Source organism: Lagenorhynchus albirostris, chromosome 20, assembly GCF_949774975.1.
Source record: "Lagenorhynchus albirostris chromosome 20, mLagAlb1.1, whole genome shotgun sequence".
Lineage (NCBI taxonomy): Eukaryota > Metazoa > Chordata > Mammalia > Artiodactyla > Delphinidae > Lagenorhynchus > Lagenorhynchus albirostris.
In genome coordinates this window covers 21,083,817-21,105,174 of record NC_083114.1, presented here as the reverse complement: position 1 = coordinate 21,105,174, position 21,358 = coordinate 21,083,817, and the positions used below count along the sequence as shown (strand labels likewise).

Here is a 21,358-nt window from a genome sequence, read left to right as displayed (position 1 = left end):
ATGCACTAAGTACATCTGCAGCTGCAGACTCCAAACCCCTGGTCTCTGGGCACCTCCTCTGTGTCTCAGCTGTCCCTGTCCACAGAGAGCCTCATACAAGAAGTTGCTTCCAAACTGGGAGGTTCCACATCTGGGCAGGTCCAGCTCCAGGCCCAGTGAAGGGCATGAAGAAGGCTGAGGCTCTGGACTCCAGCCAGGCCTTCAGCAGGCCTCTGAGGCCAAGGTCTTCCTAGTCTCAAGAGGGGCCAAGAGACGCAATGCGTCATTTGAACAAGTGAGTCAGCGGGCGGTGAGCGAATGAATGACCGCTCGAGGGGATGTATGCCGGCCACCGGGCCCTGTTTGACTGTCCAGCCTCAGCTTACCTGACCCTGGTTACCAGGGAATGCCACTCTGGGCCCTCCTTTTCATCCCCCTCCCTCACTGTGACCTCACCACCTGCCCCATTATGACCCAGTCTGGCTCCCAGTTAAAACTGGAGGGCAGGGGGCCCAGGCAGTCCTGGGACCAACGGCCATGGGTGAGCGAAACTACTACCGAGCCGAGCCGTTCACTGGCCCCATCCCCAGGAAATGCCAGGAGCAAGGATACTCAATTCTTCTGATCCCGGTCAGCTTCATCTTGCTCAACGTGGGGATCAACGTGGTGACTATGGTCAGGGCAGGATCTGTGCAGCGCGGTTGGGGGAGCCCTGGGGTCTTGAAGGGGCTGAGGTGGGAGGGCTGCTGGGGTGTGACCGGACAAGGGTTGGATTTCAGGGCTCACCCTGCTCCCGGCCTCCCCCCTCCCCTTCTTCCCTCAACTCTGGAGGCATCTGAAGAGATTCTTGCGGGCACTTTTCAATCGTATTTTCCACAAAGGTGAGTGGGCGCCGGCGTGGGTTCAGGGGATGTGGGCCTGTCCCCTTTCTTCTATCCCTGCCTTGATTCTCAGCCCCTCAGGAACCCAGGCCCTGACCCATCTCGCCTTTCCCCACAGACAAGCAAGCCAGCTGTGTAGGCAGCCATCGCATGTGCATGCGCTGCTCCGTGGATCCCAAGAACCTGTGCTCAAGAGTTTCTTCCCGCTTCTGCCATCGCCCAAGCTTCCTGCTCGGGCAGGCAAACCACCTTGACTACTGCCTGCAGCGGGGCTCGGCGGGGGCGGAGCCGGCTGCCCCCCACCCCCACCCCCCCTCCCCCGCCGCGGGCGAGTGAAGGAGAAGGCGGGCGGAGCGGGAGGCAAAAAGCCTACAGCACCCGGTATTCCCAGGCGGTCTCCCATCCAAGTACTAACCAGGCCCGACCCTGCTTAGCTTCCGAGATCAGACGAGATCGGGCGCGTTCAGGGTGGTATGGCCGTAGACGGGGGCGGGGGCCGCGGGCTGCCTCTTGAGGCCCACTTTCGCTGGCGCTGGCGCCTTAACGCCAGCCCGGCGGCCGGCCCGCCCCGGCAGGGCCCCCTCGCCCGCCCAGGCAGGGGGAACGGAGGTCTCGGGTATCGGGCGGCGGCGGAGGGTTTGGCGACCACCTCCCAGCCCAGGGCGGCCGTGACCCAGCAAACCCTTCGGCGCTTGGCGCCCCGCCCAAGATCCCGCACGTCGCTCACAGGCACGTGGCCCCGGAGGCTTCAGGGCCCGGGGCCCGCGGTCCCTTGGGCCTCGGCCCTGCCCGCCCACGCGGCGCTAGGCGCAGCCCGGCCGCAGCCCGGGCCGGCCCTCCTGCCCGACAGCAGCTGGCCCGAAGCCACTGGGAGCCACCATTGAGTCGCCACGGCCCCTCAGCCCCGGCCAGGCCACCCTTGCCCCCACAGCCCCCGCCGAGCTCAGGACCCCGCCCCTGGTGGCCGGCAGGCCCGGGGAAGCGGCCCCTGCCCTCGATCCCGCTCCCGCACCCGGCCGCGGTGACACGCCAGAGGGGCGGGGTGGTGTGGGGGGGGGCTTTTGTCGGAGGGAGCTGTGGAGGGACACACCGGCACACAGGTGGCGGCGCCGGGGCTGGGCGCCGGTGGGGGCGGCCAGGTGCAGGTCGAGGGGCTCGCGGGCCGAAAGGACGGCAACTGGGCCCGCGGCGGAGTCTGGGTCTGGAGGGCTCTGAGCCTCCATCCGCTCTGGTGCCTCGGGGCTACCGGCCCGAAGCCTGGTAGCGCGACACCCCACCGGCCCACAGACGTAGCCTCCCCAGCTGTGCTCACAGCGAGTCCAACCGCAGCCTGCACCCCTCCACGGGACACTTGGATTACTCCCGCGATCCCCACGAGGTGCGGCACCCGGCGGCCGAATGGGCTGAGATCCTGCCCTTGCGGCGCCCTGTGGCCACCTCCGCCTCCCTCACGGTACTGGCCGAGGCCTCGGACCAGCGGGCCCCGGCTCCCAGCTCAGCGCTGCTCCTCCGCCCCTCTCACCTCCTGCCCGACGTCCAGGCTACCGAGCACCCTCCACCCCCGCCCACCTTCATGCCACTCAGCCGGAACCCGGGAGGCAATGCCAACTACCAGGTGTATGACAGTCTGGTGCTGAAGCGGCAACCGCAGGAGGGCCAAGCGCGGGCCAACTCGCTGCTACCTTCCACCTCGGCCTCCAGGCCCTCTCTGCACGGGAGCCAGACTGGGAAAATGAACTTACCAGCAGCAAATGGGGGCAGGGGCAGGGGGCGGCAGGGCATGGAGAGAGGAATAAAGAGCGCCAGAGTCCAGGAAACATTGGTGGTCTGTGGCTTGGAAGCGCCACTCCTTCTGCCAGCCTGGGTCCCTGCGCTTGGCTTCCTGCAATAAGAAGCCAGTGTCCCCTTCTTGGCCTGAGGGTCCCTTTGGTTTAGTGGCCACAGTTCCGCCAGCAGGCCCCTCCTGGTCCTATACCATGCACTAAGTACATCTGCAGCTGCAGACTCCAAACCCCTGGTCTCTGGGCACCTCCTCTGTGTCTCAGCTGTCCCTGTCCACAGAGAGCCTCATACAAGAAGTTGCTTCCAAACTGGGAGGTTCCACATCTGGGCAGGTCCAGCTCCAGGCCCAGTGAAGGGCATGAAGAAGGCTGAGGCTCTGGACTCCAGCCAGGCCTTCAGCAGGCCTCTGAGGCCAAGGTCTTCCTAGTCTCAAGAGGGGCCAAGAGACGCAATGCGTCATTTGAACAAGTGAGTCAGCGGGCGGTGAGCGAATGAATGACCGCTCGAGGGGATGTATGCCGGCCACCGGGCCCTGTTTGACTGTCCAGCCTCAGCTTACCTGACCCTGGTTACCAGGGAATGCCACTCTGGGCCCTCCTTTTCATCCCCCTCCCTCACTGTGACCTCACCACCTGCCCCATTATGACCCAGTCTGGCTCCCAGTTAAAACTGGAGGGCAGGGGGCCCAGGCAGTCCTGGGACCAACGGCCATGGGTGAGCGAAACTACTACCGAGCCGAGCCGTTCACTGGCCCCATCCCCAGGAAATGCCAGGAGCAAGGATACTCAATTCTTCTGATCCCGGTCAGCTTCATCTTGCTCAACGTGGGGATCAACGTGGTGACTATGGTCAGGGCAGGATCTGTGCAGCGCGGTTGGGGGAGCCCTGGGGTCTTGAAGGGGCTGAGGTGGGAGGGCTGCTGGGGTGTGACCGGACAAGGGTTGGATTTCAGGGCTCACCCTGCTCCCGGCCTCCCCCCTCCCCTTCTTCCCTCAACTCTGGAGGCATCTGAAGAGATTCTTGCGGGCACTTTTCAATCGTATTTTCCACAAAGGTGAGTGGGCGCCGGCGTGGGTTCAGGGGATGTGGGCCTGTCCCCTTTCTTCTATCCCTGCCTTGATTCTCAGCCCCTCAGGAACCCAGGCCCTGACCCATCTCGCCTTTCCCCACAGACAAGCAAGCCAGCTGTGTAGGCAGCCATCGCATGTGCATGCGCTGCTCCGTGGATCCCAAGAACCTGTGCTCAAGAGTTTCTTCCCGCTTCTGCCATCGCCCAAGCTTCCTGCTCGGGCAGGCAAACCACCTTGACTACTGCCTGCAGCGGGGCTCGGCGGGGGCGGAGCCGGCTGCCCCCCACCCCCACCCCCCCTCCCCCGCCGCGGGCGAGTGAAGGAGAAGGCGGGCGGAGCGGGAGGCAAAAAGCCTACAGCACCCGGTATTCCCAGGCGGTCTCCCATCCAAGTACTAACCAGGCCCGACCCTGCTTAGCTTCCGAGATCAGACGAGATCGGGCGCGTTCAGGGTGGTATGGCCGTAGACGGGGGCGGGGGCCGCGGGCTGCCTCTTGAGGCCCACTTTCGCTGGCGCTGGCGCCTTAACGCCAGCCCGGCGGCCGGCCCGCCCCGGCAGGGCCCCCTCGCCCGCCCAGGCAGGGGGAACGGAGGTCTCGGGTATCGGGCGGCGGCGGAGGGTTTGGCGACCACCTCCCAGCCCAGGGCGGCCGTGACCCAGCAAACCCTTCGGCGCTTGGCGCCCCGCCCAAGATCCCGCACGTCGCTCACAGGCACGTGGCCCCGGAGGCTTCAGGGCCCGGGGCCCGCGGTCCCTTGGGCCTCGGCCCTGCCCGCCCACGCGGCGCTAGGCGCAGCCCGGCCGCAGCCCGGGCCGGCCCTCCTGCCCGACAGCAGCTGGCCCGAAGCCACTGGGAGCCACCATTGAGTCGCCACGGCCCCTCAGCCCCGGCCAGGCCACCCTTGCCCCCACAGCCCCCGCCGAGCTCAGGACCCCGCCCCTGGTGGCCGGCAGGCCCGGGGAAGCGGCCCCTGCCCTCGATCCCGCTCCCGCACCCGGCCGCGGTGACACGCCAGAGGGGCGGGGTGGTGTGGGGGGGGGCTTCTGTCGGAGGGAGCTGTGGAGGGACACACCGGCACACAGGTGGCGGCGCCGGGGCTGGGCGCCGGTGGGGGCGGCCAGGTGCAGGTCGAGGGGCTCGCGGGCCGAAAGGACGGCAACTGGGCCCGCGGCGGAGTCTGGGTCTGGAGGGCTCTGAGCCTCCATCCGCTCTGGTGCCTCGGGGCTACCGGCCCGAAGCCTGGTAGCGCGACACCCCACCGGCCCACAGACGTAGCCTCCCCAGCTGTGCTCACAGCGAGTCCAACCGCAGCCTGCACCCCTCCACGGGACACTTGGATTACTCCCGCGATCCCCACGAGGTGCGGCACCCGGCGGCCGAATGGGCTGAGATCCTGCCCTTGCGGCGCCCTGTGGCCACCTCCGCCTCCCTCACGGTACTGGCCGAGGCCTCGGACCAGCGGGCCCCAGCTCCCAGCTCAGCGCTGCTCCTCCGCCCCTCTCACCTCCTGCCCGACGTCCAGGCTACCGAGCACCCTCCACCCCCGCCCACCTTCATGCCACTCAGCCGGAACCCGGGAGGCAATGCCAACTACCAGGTGTATGACAGTCTGGTGCTGAAGCGGCAACCGCAGGAGGGCCAAGCGCGGGCCAACTCGCTGCTACCTTCCACCTCGGCCTCCAGGCCCTCTCTGCACGGGAGCCAGACTGGGAAAATGAACTTACCAGCAGCAAATGGGGGCAGGGGCAGGGGGCGGCAGGGCATGGAGAGAGGAATAAAGAGCGCCAGAGTCCAGGAAACATTGGTGGTCTGTGGCTTGGAAGCGCCACTCCTTCTGCCAGCCTGGGTCCCTGCGCTTGGCTTCCTGCAATAAGAAGCCAGTGTCCCCTTCTTGGCCTGAGGGTCCCTTTGGTTTAGTGGCCACAGTTCCGCCAGCAGGCCCCTCCTGGTCCTATACCATGCACTAAGTACATCTGCAGCTGCAGACTCCAAACCCCTGGTCTCTGGGCACCTCCTCTGTGTCTCAGCTGTCCCTGTCCACAGAGAGCCTCATACAAGAAGTTGCTTCCAAACTGGGAGGTTCCACATCTGGGCAGGTCCAGCTCCAGGCCCAGTGAAGGGCATGAAGAAGGCTGAGGCTCTGGACTCCAGCCAGGCCTTCAGCAGGCCTCTGAGGCCAAGGTCTTCCTAGTCTCAAGAGGGGCCAAGAGACGCAATGCGTCATTTGAACAAGTGAGTCAGCGGGCGGTGAGCGAATGAATGACCGCTCGAGGGGATGTATGCCGGCCACCGGGCCCTGTTTGACTGTCCAGCCTCAGCTTACCTGACCCTGGTTACCAGGGAATGCCACTCTGGGCCCTCCTTTTCATCCCCCTCCCTCACTGTGACCTCACCACCTGCCCCATTATGACCCAGTCTGGCTCCCAGTTAAAACTGGAGGGCAGGGGGCCCAGGCAGTCCTGGGACCAACGGCCATGGGTGAGCGAAACTACTACCGAGCCGAGCCGTTCACTGGCCCCATCCCCAGGAAATGCCAGGAGCAAGGATACTCAATTCTTCTGATCCCGGTCAGCTTCATCTTGCTCAACGTGGGGATCAACGTGGTGACTATGGTCAGGGCAGGATCTGTGCAGCGCGGTTGGGGGAGCCCTGGGGTCTTGAAGGGGCTGAGGTGGGAGGGCTGCTGGGGTGTGACCGGACAAGGGTTGGATTTCAGGGCTCACCCTGCTCCCGGCCTCCCCCCTCCCCTTCTTCCCTCAACTCTGGAGGCATCTGAAGAGATTCTTGCGGGCACTTTTCAATCGTATTTTCCACAAAGGTGAGTGGGCGCCGGCGTGGGTTCAGGGGATGTGGGCCTGTCCCCTTTCTTCTATCCCTGCCTTGATTCTCAGCCCCTCAGGAACCCAGGCCCTGACCCATCTCGCCTTTCCCCACAGACAAGCAAGCCAGCTGTGTAGGCAGCCATCGCATGTGCATGCGCTGCTCCGTGGATCCCAAGAACCTGTGCTCAAGAGTTTCTTCCCGCTTCTGCCATCGCCCAAGCTTCCTGCTCGGGCAGGCAAACCACCTTGACTACTGCCTGCAGCGGGGCTCGGCGGGGGCGGAGCCGGCTGCCCCCCACCCCCACCCCCCCTCCCCCGCCGCGGGCGAGTGAAGGAGAAGGCGGGCGGAGCGGGAGGCAAAAAGCCTACAGCACCCGGTATTCCCAGGCGGTCTCCCATCCAAGTACTAACCAGGCCCGACCCTGCTTAGCTTCCGAGATCAGACGAGATCGGGCGCGTTCAGGGTGGTATGGCCGTAGACGGGGGCGGGGGCCGCGGGCTGCCTCTTGAGGCCCACTTTCGCTGGCGCTGGCGCCTTAACGCCAGCCCGGCGGCCGGCCCGCCCCGGCAGGGCCCCCTCGCCCGCCCAGGCAGGGGGAACGGAGGTCTCGGGTATCGGGCGGCGGCGGAGGGTTTGGCGACCACCTCCCAGCCCAGGGCGGCCGTGACCCAGCAAACCCTTCGGCGCTTGGCGCCCCGCCCAAGATCCCGCACGTCGCTCACAGGCACGTGGCCCCGGAGGCTTCAGGGCCCGGGGCCCGCGGTCCCTTGGGCCTCGGCCCTGCCCGCCCACGCGGCGCTAGGCGCAGCCCGGCCGCAGCCCGGGCCGGCCCTCCTGCCCGACAGCAGCTGGCCCGAAGCCACTGGGAGCCACCATTGAGTCGCCACGGCCCCTCAGCCCCGGCCAGGCCACCCTTGCCCCCACAGCCCCCGCCGAGCTCAGGACCCCGCCCCTGGTGGCCGGCAGGCCCGGGGAAGCGGCCCCTGCCCTCGATCCCGCTCCCGCACCCGGCCACGGTGACACGCCAGAGGGGCGGGGTGGTGTGGGGGGGGGCTTTTGTCGGAGGGAGCTGTGGAGGGACACACCGGCACACAGGTGGCGGCGCCGGGGCTGGGCGCCGGTGGGGGCGGCCAGGTGCAGGTCGAGGGGCTCGCGGGCCGAAAGGACGGCAACTGGGCCCGCGGCGGAGTCTGGGTCTGGAGGGCTCTGAGCCTCCATCCGCTCTGGTGCCTCGGGGCTACCGGCCCGAAGCCTGGTAGCGCGACACCCCACCGGCCCACAGACGTAGCCTCCCCAGCTGTGCTCACAGCGAGTCCAACCGCAGCCTGCACCCCTCCACGGGACACTTGGATTACTCCCGCGATCCCCACGAGGTGCGGCACCCGGCGGCCGAATGGGCTGAGATCCTGCCCTTGCGGCGCCCTGTGGCCACCTCCGCCTCCCTCACGGTACTGGCCGAGGCCTCGGACCAGCGGGCCCCGGCTCCCAGCTCAGCGCTGCTCCTCCGCCCCTCTCACCTCCTGCCCGACGTCCAGGCTACCGAGCACCCTCCACCCCCGCCCACCTTCATGCCACTCAGCCGGAACCCGGGAGGCAATGCCAACTACCAGGTGTATGACAGTCTGGTGCTGAAGCGGCAACCGCAGGAGGGCCAAGCGCGGGCCAACTCGCTGCTACCTTCCACCTCGGCCTCCAGGCCCTCTCTGCACGGGAGCCAGACTGGGAAAATGAACTTACCAGCAGCAAATGGGGGCAGGGGCAGGGGGCGGCAGGGCATGGAGAGAGGAATAAAGAGCGCCAGAGTCCAGGAAACATTGGTGGTCTGTGGCTTGGAAGCGCCACTCCTTCTGCCAGCCTGGGTCCCTGCGCTTGGCTTCCTGCAATAAGAAGCCAGTGTCCCCTTCTTGGCCTGAGGGTCCCTTTGGTTTAGTGGCCACAGTTCCGCCAGCAGGCCCCTCCTGGTCCTATACCATGCACTAAGTACATCTGCAGCTGCAGACTCCAAACCCCTGGTCTCTGGGCACCTCCTCTGTGTCTCAGCTGTCCCTGTCCACAGAGAGCCTCATACAAGAAGTTGCTTCCAAACTGGGAGGTTCCACATCTGGGCAGGTCCAGCTCCAGGCCCAGTGAAGGGCATGAAGAAGGCTGAGGCTCTGGACTCCAGCCAGGCCTTCAGCAGGCCTCTGAGGCCAAGGTCTTCCTAGTCTCAAGAGGGGCCAAGAGACGCAATGCGTCATTTGAACAAGTGAGTCAGCGGGCGGTGAGCGAATGAATGACCGCTCGAGGGGATGTATGCCGGCCACCGGGCCCTGTTTGACTGTCCAGCCTCAGCTTACCTGACCCTGGTTACCAGGGAATGCCACTCTGGGCCCTCCTTTTCATCCCCCTCCCTCACTGTGACCTCACCACCTGCCCCATTATGACCCAGTCTGGCTCCCAGTTAAAACTGGAGGGCAGGGGGCCCAGGCAGTCCTGGGACCAACGGCCATGGGTGAGCGAAACTACTACCGAGCCGAGCCGTTCACTGGCCCCATCCCCAGGAAATGCCAGGAGCAAGGATACTCAATTCTTCTGATCCCGGTCAGCTTCATCTTGCTCAACGTGGGGATCAACGTGGTGACTATGGTCAGGGCAGGATCTGTGCAGCGCGGTTGGGGGAGCCCTGGGGTCTTGAAGGGGCTGAGGTGGGAGGGCTGCTGGGGTGTGACCGGACAAGGGTTGGATTTCAGGGCTCACCCTGCTCCCGGCCTCCCCCCTCCCCTTCTTCCCTCAACTCTGGAGGCATCTGAAGAGATTCTTGCGGGCACTTTTCAATCGTATTTTCCACAAAGGTGAGTGGGCGCCGGCGTGGGTTCAGGGGATGTGGGCCTGTCCCCTTTCTTCTATCCCTGCCTTGATTCTCAGCCCCTCAGGAACCCAGGCCCTGACCCATCTCGCCTTTCCCCACAGACAAGCAAGCCAGCTGTGTAGGCAGCCATCGCATGTGCATGCGCTGCTCCGTGGATCCCAAGAACCTGTGCTCAAGAGTTTCTTCCCGCTTCTGCCATCGCCCAAGCTTCCTGCTCGGGCAGGCAAACCACCTTGACTACTGCCTGCAGCGGGGCTCGGCGGGGGCGGAGCCGGCTGCCCCCCACCCCCACCCCCACCCCACCCCCCCCCCGCCGCGGGCGAGTGAAGGAGAAGGCGGGCGGAGCGGGAGGCAAAAAGCCTACAGCACCCGGTATTCCCAGGCGGTCTCCCATCCAAGTACTAACCAGGCCCGACCCTGCTTAGCTTCCGAGATCAGACGAGATCGGGCGCGTTCAGGGTGGTATGGCCGTAGACGGGGGCGGGGGCCGCGGGCTGCCTCTTGAGGCCCACTTTCGCTGGCGCTGGCGCCTTAACGCCAGCCCGGCGGCCGGCCCGCCCCGGCAGGGCCCCCTCGCCCGCCCAGGCAGGGGGAACGGAGGTCTCGGGTATCGGGCGGCGGCGGAGGGTTTGGCGACCACCTCCCAGCCCAGGGCGGCCGTGACCCAGCAAACCCTTCGGCGCTTGGCGCCCCGCCCAAGATCCCGCACGTCGCTCACAGGCACGTGGCCCCGGAGGCTTCAGGGCCCGGGGCCCGCGGTCCCTTGGGCCTCGGCCCTGCCCGCCCACGCGGCGCTAGGCGCAGCCCGGCCGCAGCCCGGGCCGGCCCTCCTGCCCGACAGCAGCTGGCCCGAAGCCACTGGGAGCCACCATTGAGTCGCCACGGCCCCTCAGCCCCGGCCAGGCCACCCTTGCCCCCACAGCCCCCGCCGAGCTCAGGACCCCGCCCCTGGTGGCCGGCAGGCCCGGGGAAGCGGCCCCTGCCCTCGATCCCGCTCCCGCACCCGGCCGCGGTGACACGCCAGAGGGGCGGGGTGGTGTGGGGGGGGGGCTTTTGTCGGAGGGAGCTGTGGAGGGACACACCGGCACACAGGTGGCGGCGCCGGGGCTGGGCGCCGGTGGGGGCGGCCAGGTGCAGGTCGAGGGGCTCGCGGGCCGAAAGGACGGCAACTGGGCCCGCGGCGGAGTCTGAGTCCGGGCCAGCCGCCCCAGGAGCGTCTGGGGTGCGGCTGCCTTCCAGGGCCGCCTTCTGGCCGCCTGGCCGGCCGGGCCGGCGGGGAGCGCCCCCGCCGGCGCGCGCCGTGGTGGGAGGGGCCTGAGGAGGCGGGGCCTGCAGCGGGGCCCGGCGGGGGCGGTGCCGGCGGCCCCCGCCGCGGGCGAGTGAAGGAGAAGGCGGGCGGAGCGGGAGGCAAAAAGCCTACAGCACCCGGTATTCCCAGGCGGTCTCCCATCCAAGTACTAACCAGGCCCGACCCTGCTTAGCTTCCGAGATCAGACGAGATCGGGCGCGTTCAGGGTGGTATGGCCGTAGACGGGGGCGGGGGCCGCGGGCTGCCTCTTGAGGCCCACTTTCGCTGGCGCTGGCGCCTTAACGCCAGCCCGGCGGCCGGCCCGCCCCGGCAGGGCCCCCTCGCCCGCCCAGGCAGGGGGAACGGAGGTCTCGGGTATCGGGCGGCGGCGGAGGGTTTGGCGACCACCTCCCAGCCCAGGGCGGCCGTGACCCAGCAAACCCTTCGGCGCTTGGCGCCCCGCCCAAGATCCCGCACGTCGCTCACAGGCACGTGGCCCCGGAGGCTTCAGGGCCCGGGGCCCGCGGTCCCTTGGGCCTCGGCCCTGCCCGCCCACGCGGCGCTAGGCGCAGCCCGGCCGCAGCCCGGGCCGGCCCTCCTGCCCGACAGCAGCTGGCCCGAAGCCACTGGGAGCCACCATTGAGTCGCCACGGCCCCTCAGCCCCGGCCAGGCCACCCTTGCCCCCACAGCCCCCGCCGAGCTCAGGACCCCGCCCCTGGTGGCCGGCAGGCCCGGGGAAGCGGCCCCTGCCCTCGATCCCGCTCCCGCACCCGGCCGCGGTGACACGCCAGAGGGGCGGGGTGGTGTGGGGGGGGGGCTTTTGTCGGAGGGAGCTGTGGAGGGACACACCGGCACACAGGTGGCGGCGCCGGGGCTGGGCGCCGGTGGGGGCGGCCAGGTGCAGGTCGAGGGGCTCGCGGGCCGAAAGGACGGCAACTGGGCCCGCGGCGGAGTCTGAGTCCGGGCCAGCCGCCCCAGGAGCGTCTGGGGTGCGGCTGCCTTCCAGGGCCGCCTTCTGGCCGCCTGGCCGGCCGGGCCGGCGGGGAGCGCCCCCGCCGGCGCGCGCCGTGGTGGGAGGGGCCTGAGGAGGCGGGGCCTGCAGCGGGGCCCGGCGGGGGCGGTGCCGGCGGCCCCCGCCGCGGGCGAGTGAAGGAGAAGGCGGGCGGAGCGGGAGGCAAAAAGCCTACAGCACCCGGTATTCCCAGGCGGTCTCCCATCCAAGTACTAACCAGGCCCGACCCTGCTTAGCTTCCGAGATCAGACGAGATCGGGCGCGTTCAGGGTGGTATGGCCGTAGACGGGGGCGGGGGCCGCGGGCTGCCTCTTGAGGCCCACTTTCGCTGGCGCTGGCGCCTTAACGCCAGCCCGGCGGCCGGGCCGGCCCGCCCCGGCAGGGCCCCCTCGCCCGCCCAGGCAGGGGGAACGGAGGTCTCGGGTATCGGGCGGCGGCGGAGGGTTTGGCGACCACCTCCCAGCCCAGGGCGGCCGTGACCCAGCAAACCCTTCGGCGCTTGGCGCCCCGCCCAAGATCCCGCACGTCGCTCACAGGTCCCTTGGGCCTCGGCCCTGCCCGCCCACGCGGCGCTAGGCGCAGCCCGGCCGCAGCCCGGGCCGGCCCTCCTGCCTGACAGCAGCTGGCCCGAAGCCACTGGGAGCCACCATTGAGTCGCCACGGCCCCTCAGCCCCGGCCAGGCCACCCTTGCCCCCACAGCCCCCGCCGAGCTCAGGACCCCGCCCCTGGTGGCCGGCAGGCCCGGGGAAGCGGCCCCTGCCCTCGATCCCGCTCCCGCACCCGGCCGCGGTGACACGCCAGAGGGGCGGGGTGGTGTGTGGGGGGGCTTCTGTCGGAGGGAGCTGTGGAGGGACACACCGGCACACAGGTGGCGGCGCCGGGGCTGGGCGCCGGTGGGGGCGGCCAGGTGCAGGTCGAGGGGCTCGCGGGCCGAAAGGACGGCAACTGGGCCCGCGGCGGAGTCTGGGTCTGGAGGGCTCTGAGCCTCCATCCGCTCTGGTGCCTCGGGGCTACCGGCCCGAAGCCTGGTAGCGCGACACCCCACCGGCCCACAGACGTAGCCTCCCCAGCTGTGCTCACAGCGAGTCCAACCGCAGCCTGCACCCCTCCACGGGACACTTGGATTACTCCCGCGATCCCCACGAGGTGCGGCACCCGGCGGCCGAATGGGCTGAGATCCTGCCCTTGCGGCGCCCTGTGGCCACCTCCGCCTCCCTCACGGTACTGGCCGAGGCCTCGGACCAGCGGGCCCCGGCTCCCAGCTCAGCGCTGCTCCTCCGCCCCTCTCACCTCCTGCCCGACGTCCAGGCTACCGAGCACCCTCCACCCCCGCCCACCTTCATGCCACTCAGCCGGAACCCGGGAGGCAATGCCAACTACCAGGTGTATGACCGTCTGGTGCTGAAGCGGCAACCGCAGGAGGGCCAAGCGCGGGCCAACTCGCTGCTACCTTCCACCTCGGCCTCCAGGCCCTCTCTGCACGGGAGCCAGACTGGGAAAATGAACTTACCAGCAGCAAATGGGGGCAGGGGCAGGGGGCGGCAGGGCATGGAGAGAGGAATAAAGAGCGCCAGAGTCCAGGAAACATTGGTGGTCTGTGGCTTGGAAGCGCCACTCCTTCTGCCAGCCTGGGTCCCTGCGCTTGGCTTCCTGCAATAAGAAGCCAGTGTCCCCTTCTTGGCCTGAGGGTCCCTTTGGTTTAGTGGCCACAGTTCCGCCAGCAGGCCCCTCCTGGTCCTATACCATGCACTAAGTACATCTGCAGCTGCAGACTCCAAACCCCTGGTCTCTGGGCACCTCCTCTGTGTCTCAGCTGTCCCTGTCCACAGAGAGCCTCATACAAGAAGTTGCTTCCAAACTGGGAGGTTCCACATCTGGGCAGGTCCAGCTCCAGGCCCAGTGAAGGGCATGAAGAAGGCTGAGGCTCTGGACTCCAGCCAGGCCTTCAGCAGGCCTCTGAGGCCAAGGTCTTCCTAGTCTCAAGAGGGGCCAAGAGACGCAATGTGTCATTTGAACAAGTGAGTCAGCGGGCGGTGAGCGAATGAATGACCGCTCGAGGGGATGTATGCCGGCCACCGGGCCCTGTTTGACTGTCCAGCCTCAGCTTACCTGACCCTGGTTACCAGGGAATGCCACTCTGGGCCCTCCTTTTCATCCCCCTCCCTCACTGTGACCTCACCACCTGCCCCATTATGACCCAGTCTGGCTCCCAGTTAAAACTGGAGGGCAGGGGGCCCAGGCAGTCCTGGGACCAACGGCCATGGGTGAGCGAAACTACTACCGAGCCGAGCCGTTCACTGGCCCCATCCCCAGGAAATGCCAGGAGCAAGGATACTCAATTCTTCTGATCCCGGTCAGCTTCATCTTGCTCAACGTGGGGATCAACGTGGTGACTATGGTCAGGGCAGGATCTGTGCAGCGCGGTTGGGGGAGCCCTGGGGTCTTGAAGGGGCTGAGGTGGGAGGGCTGCTGGGGTGTGACCGGACAAGGGTTGGATTTCAGGGCTCACCCTGCTCCCGGCCTCCCCCCTCCCCTTCTTCCCTCAACTCTGGAGGCATCTGAAGAGATTCTTGCGGGCACTTTTCAATCGTATTTTCCACAAAGGTGAGTGGGCGCCGGCGTGGGTTCAGGGGATGTGGGCCTGTCCCCTTTCTTCTATCCCTGCCTTGATTCTCAGCCCCTCAGGAACCCAGGCCCTGACCCATCTCGCCTTTCCCCACAGACAAGCAAGCCAGCTGTGTAGGCAGCCATCGCATGTGCATGCGCTGCTCCGTGGATCCCAAGAACCTGTGCTCAAGAGTTTCTTCCCGCTTCTGCCATCGCCCAAGCTTCCTGCTCGGGCAGGCAAACCACCTTGACTACTGCCTGCAGCGGGGCTCGGCGGGGGCGGAGCCGGCTGCCCCCCACCCCCACCCCCACCCCCCCCCCCCCCCCGCCGCGGGCGAGTGAAGGAGAAGGCGGGCGGAGCGGGAGGCAAAAAGCCTACAGCACCCGGTATTCCCAGGCGGTCTCCCATCCAAGTACTAACCAGGCCCGACCCTGCTTAGCTTCCGAGATCAGACGAGATCGGGCGCGTTCAGGGTGGTATGGCCGTAGACGGGGGCGGGGGCCGCGGGCTGCCTCTTGAGGCCCACTTTCGCTGGCGCTGGCGCCTTAACGCCAGCCCGGCGGCCGGCCCGCCCCGGCAGGGCCCCCTCGCCCGCCCAGGCAGGGGGAACGGAGGTCTCGGGTATCGGGCGGCGGCGGAGGGTTTGGCGACCACCTCCCAGCCCAGGGCGGCCGTGACCCAGCAAACCCTTCGGCGCTTGGCGCCCCGCCCAAGATCCCGCACGTCGCTCACAGGCACGTGGCCCCGGAGGCTTCAGGGCCCGGGGCCCGCGGTCCCTTGGGCCTCGGCCCTGCCCGCCCACGCGGCGCTAGGCGCAGCCCGGCCGCAGCCCGGGCCGGCCCTCCTGCCCGACAGCAGCTGGCCCGAAGCCACTGGGAGCCACCATTGAGTCGCCACGGCCCCTCAGCCCCGGCCAGGCCACCCTTGCCCCCACAGCCCCCGCCGAGCTCAGGACCCCGCCCCTGGTGGCCGGCAGGCCCGGGGAAGCGGCCCCTGCCCTCGATCCCGCTCCCGCACCCGGCCGCGGTGACACGCCAGAGGGGCGGGGTGGTGTGGGGGGGGGGCTTTTGTCGGAGGGAGCTGTGGAGGGACACACCGGCACACAGGTGGCGGCGCCGGGGCTGGGCGCCGGTGGGGGCGGCCAGGTGCAGGTCGAGGGGCTCGCGGGCCGAAAGGACGGCAACTGGGCCCGCGGCGGAGTCTGGGTCTGGAGGGCTCTGAGCCTCCATCCGCTCTGGTGCCTCGGGGCTACCGGCCCGAAGCCTGGTAGCGCGACACCCCACCGGCCCACAGACGTAGCCTCCCCAGCTGTGCTCACAGCGAGTCCAACCGCAGCCCGCACCCCTCCACGGGACACTTGGATTACTCCCGCGATCCCCACGAGGTGCGGCACCCGGCGGCCGAATGGGCTGAGATCCTGCCCTTGCGGCGCCCTGTGGCCACCTCCGCCTCCCTCACGGTACTGGCCGAGGCCTCGGACCAGCGGGCCCCGGCTCCCAGCTCAGCGCTGCTCCTCCGCCCCTCTCACCTCCTGCCCGACGTCCAGGCTACCGAGCACCCTCCACCCCCGCCCACCTTCATGCCACTCAGCCGGAACCCGGGAGGCCATGCCAACTACCAGGTGTATGACAGTCTGGTGCTGAAGCGGCAACCGCAGGAGGGCCAAGCGCGGGCCAACTCGCTGCTACCTTCCACCTCGGCCTCCAGGCCCTCTCTGCACGGGAGCCAGACTGGGAAAATGAACTTACCAGCAGCAAATGGGGGCAGGGGCAGGGGGCGGCAGGGCATGGAGAGAGGAATAAAGAGCGCCAGAGTCCAGGAAACATTGGTGGTCTGTGGCTTGGAAGCGCCACTCCTTCTGCCAGCCTGGGTCCCTGCGCTTGGCTTCCTGCAATAAGAAGCCAGTGTCCCCTTCTTGGCCTGAGGGTCCCTTTGGTTTAGTGGCCACAGTTCCGCCAGCAGGCCCCTCCTGGTCCTATACCATGCACTAAGTACATCTGCAGCTGCAGACTCCAAACCCCTGGTCTCTGGGCACCTCCTCTGTGTCTCAGCTGTCCCTGTCCACAGAGAGCCTCATACAAGAAGTTGCTTCCAAACTGGGAGGTTCCACATCTGGGCAGGTCCAGCTCCAGGCCCAGTGAAGGGCATGAAGAAGGCTGAGGCTCTGGACTCCAGCCAGGCCTTCAGCAGGCCTCTGAGGCCAAGGTCTTCCTAGTCTCAAGAGGGGCCAAGAGACGCAATGTGTCATTTGAACAAGTGAGTCAGCGGGCGGTGAGCGAATGAATGACCGCTCGAGGGGATGTATGCCGGCCACCGGGCCCTGTTTGACTGTCCAGCCTCAGCTTACCTGACCCTGGTTACCAGGGAATGCCACTCTGGGCCCTCCTTTTCATCCCCCTCCCTCACTGTGACCTCACCACCTGCCCCATTATGACCCAGTCTGGCTCCCAGTTAAAACTGGAGGGCAGGGGGCCCAGGCAGTCCTGGGACCAACGGCCATGGGTGAGCGAAACTACTACCGAGCCGAGCCGTTCACTGGCCCCATCCCCAGGAAATGCCAGGAGCAAGGATACTCAATTCTTCTGATCCCGGTCAGCTTCATCTTGCTCAACGTGGGGATCAACGTGGTGACTATGGTCAGGGCAGGATCTGTGCAGCGCGGTTGGGGGAGCCCTGGGGTCTTGAAGGGGCTGAGGTGGGAGGGCTGCTGGGGTGTGACCGGACAAGGGTTGGATTTCAGGGCTCACCCTGCTCCCGGCCTCCCCCCTCCCCTTCTTCCCTCAACTCTGGAGGCATCTGAAGAGATTCTTGCGGGCACTTTTCAATCGTATTTTCCACAAAGGTGAGTGGGCGCCGGCGTGGGTTCAGGGGATGTGGGCCTGTCCCCTTTCTTCTATCCCTGCCTTGATTCTCAGCCCCTCAGGAACCCAGGCCCTGACCCATCTCGCCTTTCCCCACAGACAAGCAAGCCAGCTGTGTAGGCAGCCATCGCATGTGCATGCGCTGCTCCGTGGATCCCAAGAACCTGTGCTCAAGAGTTTCTTCCCGCTTCTGCCATCGCCCAAGCTTCCTGCTCGGGCAGGCAAACCACCTTGACTACTGCCTGCAGCGGGGCTCGGCGGGGGCGGAGCCGGCTGCCCCCCACCCCCACCCCCACCCCCCACCCCCCCGCCGCGGGCGAGTGAAGGAGAAGGCGGGCGGAGCGGGAGGCAAAAAGCCTACAGCACCCGGTATTCCCAGGCGGTCTCCCATCCAAGTACTAACCAGGCCCGACCCTGCTTAGCTTCCGAGATCAGACGAGATCGGGCGCGTTCAGGGTGGTATGGCCGTAGACGGGGGCGGGGGCCGCGGGCTGCCTCTTGAGGCCCACTTTCGCTGGCGCTGGCGCCTTAACGCCAGCCCGGCGGCCGGCCCGCCCCGGCAGGGCCCCCTCGCCCGCCCAGGCAGGGGGAACGGAGGTCTCGGGTATCGGGCGGCGGCGGAGGGTTTGGCGACCACCTCCCAGCCCAGGGCGGCCGTGACCCAGCAAACCCTTCGGCGCTTGGCGCCCCGCCCAAGATCCCGCACGTCGCTCACAGGCACGTGGCCCCGGAGGCTTCAGGGCCCGGGGCCCGCGGTCCCTTGGGCCTCGGCCCTGCCCGCCCACGCGGCGCTAGGCGCAGCCCGGCCGCAGCCCGGGCCGGCCCTCCTGCCCGACAGCAGCTGGCCCGAAGCCACTGGGAGCCACCATTGAGTCGCCACGGCCAGCCCCGGCCAGGCCACCCTTGCCCCCACAGCCCCCGCCGAGCTCAGGACCCCGCCCCTGGTGGCCGGCAGGCCCGGGGAAGCGGCCCCTGCCCTCGATCCCGCTCCCGCACCCGGCCGCGGTGACACGCCAGAGGGGCGGGGTGGTGTGGGGGGGGGGCTTTTGTCGGAGGGAGCTGTGGAGGGACACACCGGCACACAGGTGGCGGCGCCGGGGCTGGGCGCCGGTGGGGGCGGCCAGGTGCAGGTCGAGAGGCTCGCGGGCCGAAAGGACGGCAACTGGGCCCGCGGCGGAGTCTGAGTCCGGGCCAGCCGCCCCAGGAGCGTCTGGGGTGCGGCTGCCTTCCAGGGCCGCCTTCTGGCCGCCTGGCCGGCCGGGCCGGCGGGGAGCGCCCCCGCCGGCGCGCGCCGTGGTGGGAGGGGCCTGAGGAGGCGGGGCCTGCAGCGGGGCCCGGCGGGGGCGGTGCCGGCGGCCCCCGCCGCGGGCGAGTGAAGGAGAAGGCGGGCGGAGCGGGAGGCAAAAAGCCTACAGCACCCGGTATTCCCAGGCGGTCTCCCATCCAAGTACTAACCAGGCCCGACCCTGCTTAGCTTCCGAGATCAGACGAGATCGGGCGCGTTCAGGGTGGTATGGCCGTAGACGGGGGCGGGGGCCGCGGGCTGCCTCTTGAGGCCCACTTTCGCTGGCGCTGGCGCCTTAACGCCAGCCCGGCGGCCGGCCCGCCCCGGCAGGGCCCCCTCGCCCGCCCAGGCAGGGGGAACGGAGGTCTCGGGTATCGGGCGGCGGCGGAGGGTTTGGCGACCACCTCCCAGCCCAGGGCGGCCGTGACCCAGCAAACCCTTCGGCGCTTGGCGCCCCGCCCAAGATCCCGCACGTCGCTCACAGGCACGTGGCCCCGGAGGCTTCAGGGCCCGGGGCCCGCGGTCCCTTGGGCCTCGGCCCTGCCCGCCCACGCGGCGCTAGGCGCAGCCCGGCCGCAGCCCGGGCCGGCCCTCCTGCCCGACAGCAGCTGGCCCGAAGCCACTGGGAGCCACCATTGAGTCGCCACGGCCCCTCAGCCCCGGCCAGGCCACCCTTGCCCCCACAGCCCCCGCCGAGCTCAGGACCCCGCCCCTGGTGGCCGGCAGGCCCGGGGAAGCGGCCCCTGCCCTCGATCCCGCTCCCGCACCCGGCCGCGGTGACACGCCAGAGGGGCGGGGTGGTGTGGGGGGGGGGCTTTTGTCGGAGGGAGCTGTGGAGGGACACACCGGCACACAGGTGGCGGCGCCGGGGCTGGGCGCCGGTGGGGGCGGCCAGGTGCAGGTCGAGGGGCTCGCGGGCCGAAAGGACGGCAACTGGGCCCGCGGCGGAGTCTGGGTCTGGAGGGCTCTGAGCCTCCATCCGCTCTGGTGCCTCGGGGCTACCGGCCCGAAGCCTGGTAGCGCGACACCCCACCGGCCCACAGACGTAGCCTCCCCAGCTGTGCTCACAGCGAGTCCAACCGCAGCCCGCACCCCTCCACGGGACACTTGGATTACTCCCGCGATCCCCACGAGGTGCGGCACCCGGCGGCCGAATGGGCTGAGATCCTGCCCTTGCGGCGCCCTGTGGCCACCTCCGCCTCCCTCACGGTACTGGCCGAGGCCTCGGACCAGCGGGCCCCGGCTCCCAGCTCAGCGCTGCTCCTCCGCCCCTCTCACCTCCTGCCCGACGTCCAGGCTACCGAGCACCCTCCACCCCCGCCCACCTTCATGCCACTCAGCCGGAACCCGGGAGGCCATGCCAACTACCAGGTGTATGACAGTCTGGTGCTGAAGCGGCAACCGCAGGAGGGCCAAGCGCGGGCCAACTCGCTGCTACCTTCCACCTCGGCCTCCAGGCCCTCTCTGCACGGGAGCCAGACTGGGAAAATGAACTTACCAGCAGCAAATGGGGGCAGGGGCAGGGGGCGGCAGGGCATGGAGAGAGGAATAAAGAGCGCCAGAGTCCAGGAAACATTGGTGGTCTGTGGCTTGGAAGCGCCACTCCTTCTGCCAGCCTGGGTCCCTGCGCTTGGCTTCCTGCAATAAGAAGCCAGTGTCCCCTTCTTGGCCTGAGGGTCCCTTTGGTTTAGTGGCCACAGTTCCGCCAGCAGGCCCCTCCTGGTCCTATACCATGCACTAAGTACATCTGCAGCTGCAGACTCCAAACCCCTGGTCTCTGGGCACCTCCTCTGTGTCTCAGCTGTCCCTGTCCACAGAGAGCCTCATACAAGAAGTTGCTTCCAAACTGGGAGGTTCCACATCTGGGCAGGTCCAGCTCCAGGCCCAGTGAAGGGCATGAAGAAGGCTGAGGCTCTGGACTCCAGCCAGGCCTTCAGCAGGCCTCTGAGGCCAAGGTCTTCCTAGTCTCAAGAGGGGCCAAGAGACGCAATGCGTCATTTGAACAAGTGAGTCAGCGGGCGGTGAGCGAATGAATGACCGCTCGAGGGGATGTATGCCGGCCACCGGGCCCTGTTTGACTGTCCAGCCTCAGCTTACCTGACCCTGGTTACCAGGGAATGCCACTCTGGGCCCTCCTTTTCATCCCCCTCCCTCACTGTGACCTCACCACCTGCCCCATTATGACCCAGTCTGGCTCCCAGTTAAAACTGGAGGGCAGGGGGCCCAGGCAGTCCTGGGACCAACGGCCATGGGTGAGCGAAACTACTACCGAGCCGAGCCGTTCACTGGCCCCATCCCCAGGAAATGCCAGGAGCAAGGATACTCAATTCTTCTGATCCCGGTCAGCTTCATCTTGCTCAACGTGGGGATCAACGTGGTGACTATGGTCAGGGCAGGATCTGTGCAGCGCGGTTGGGGGAGCCCTGGGGTCTTGAAGGGGCTGAGGTGGGAGGGCTGCTGGGGTGTGACCGGACAAGGGTTGGATTTCAGGGCTCACCCTGCTCCCGGCCTCCCCCCTCCCCTTCTTCCCTCAACTCTGGAGGCATCTGAAGAGATTCTTGCGGGCACTTTTCAATCGTATTTTCCACAAAGGTGAGTGGGCGCCGGCGTGGGTTCAGGGGATGTGGGCCTGTCCCCTTTCTTCTATCCCTGCCTTGATTCTCAGCCCCTCAGGAACCCAGGCCCTGACCCATCTCGCCTTTCCCCACAGACAAGCAAGCCAGCTGTGTAGGCAGCCATCGCATGTGCATGCGCTGCTCCGTGGATCCCAAGAACCTGTGCTCAAGAGTTTCTTCCCGCTTCTGCCATCGCCCAAGCTTCCTGCTCGGGCAGGCAAACCACCTTGACTACTGCCTGCAGCGGGGCTCGGCGGGGGCGGAGCCGGCTGCCCCCCACCCCCACCCCCACCCCCCACCCC

General features: G+C 67.9%; 9 non-coding genes across 9 annotated transcripts; all 9 read right to left on the bottom strand.

Moving 5' to 3' along the window:
- Positions 1–1,226: 1,226 nt before the first annotated feature.
- LOC132512123 (5S ribosomal RNA) lies at positions 1,227–1,345 on the bottom strand. Its single transcript, XR_009537860.1, has one exon. It is a non-coding gene; the product is annotated as a 5S ribosomal RNA (ribosomal RNA).
- Positions 1,346–4,062: 2,717 nt separating this feature from the next.
- LOC132512122 (5S ribosomal RNA) lies at positions 4,063–4,181 on the bottom strand. The gene has a single exon (XR_009537859.1). It is a non-coding gene; the product is annotated as a 5S ribosomal RNA (ribosomal RNA).
- A 2,717-nt stretch (positions 4,182–6,898) lies between these two features.
- LOC132512121 (5S ribosomal RNA) lies at positions 6,899–7,017 on the bottom strand. Its single transcript, XR_009537858.1, has one exon. It is a non-coding gene; the product is annotated as a 5S ribosomal RNA (ribosomal RNA).
- Positions 7,018–9,742: 2,725 nt separating this feature from the next.
- LOC132512120 (5S ribosomal RNA) lies at positions 9,743–9,861 on the bottom strand. Its single transcript, XR_009537857.1, has one exon. It is a non-coding gene; the product is annotated as a 5S ribosomal RNA (ribosomal RNA).
- Positions 9,862–10,798: 937 nt separating this feature from the next.
- Positions 10,799–10,917, bottom strand: LOC132512118 (5S ribosomal RNA). Its single transcript, XR_009537855.1, has one exon. It is a non-coding gene; the product is annotated as a 5S ribosomal RNA (ribosomal RNA).
- A 937-nt stretch (positions 10,918–11,854) lies between these two features.
- Positions 11,855–11,973, bottom strand: LOC132512117 (5S ribosomal RNA). The gene has a single exon (XR_009537854.1). It is a non-coding gene; the product is annotated as a 5S ribosomal RNA (ribosomal RNA).
- A 2,693-nt stretch (positions 11,974–14,666) lies between these two features.
- LOC132512116 (5S ribosomal RNA) lies at positions 14,667–14,785 on the bottom strand. Its single transcript, XR_009537853.1, has one exon. It is a non-coding gene; the product is annotated as a 5S ribosomal RNA (ribosomal RNA).
- A 2,725-nt stretch (positions 14,786–17,510) lies between these two features.
- On the bottom strand, positions 17,511–17,629 carry LOC132512115 (5S ribosomal RNA). Its single transcript, XR_009537852.1, has one exon. It is a non-coding gene; the product is annotated as a 5S ribosomal RNA (ribosomal RNA).
- A 933-nt stretch (positions 17,630–18,562) lies between these two features.
- On the bottom strand, positions 18,563–18,681 carry LOC132512114 (5S ribosomal RNA). The gene has a single exon (XR_009537851.1). It is a non-coding gene; the product is annotated as a 5S ribosomal RNA (ribosomal RNA).
- Positions 18,682–21,358: the final 2,677 nt, after the last annotated feature.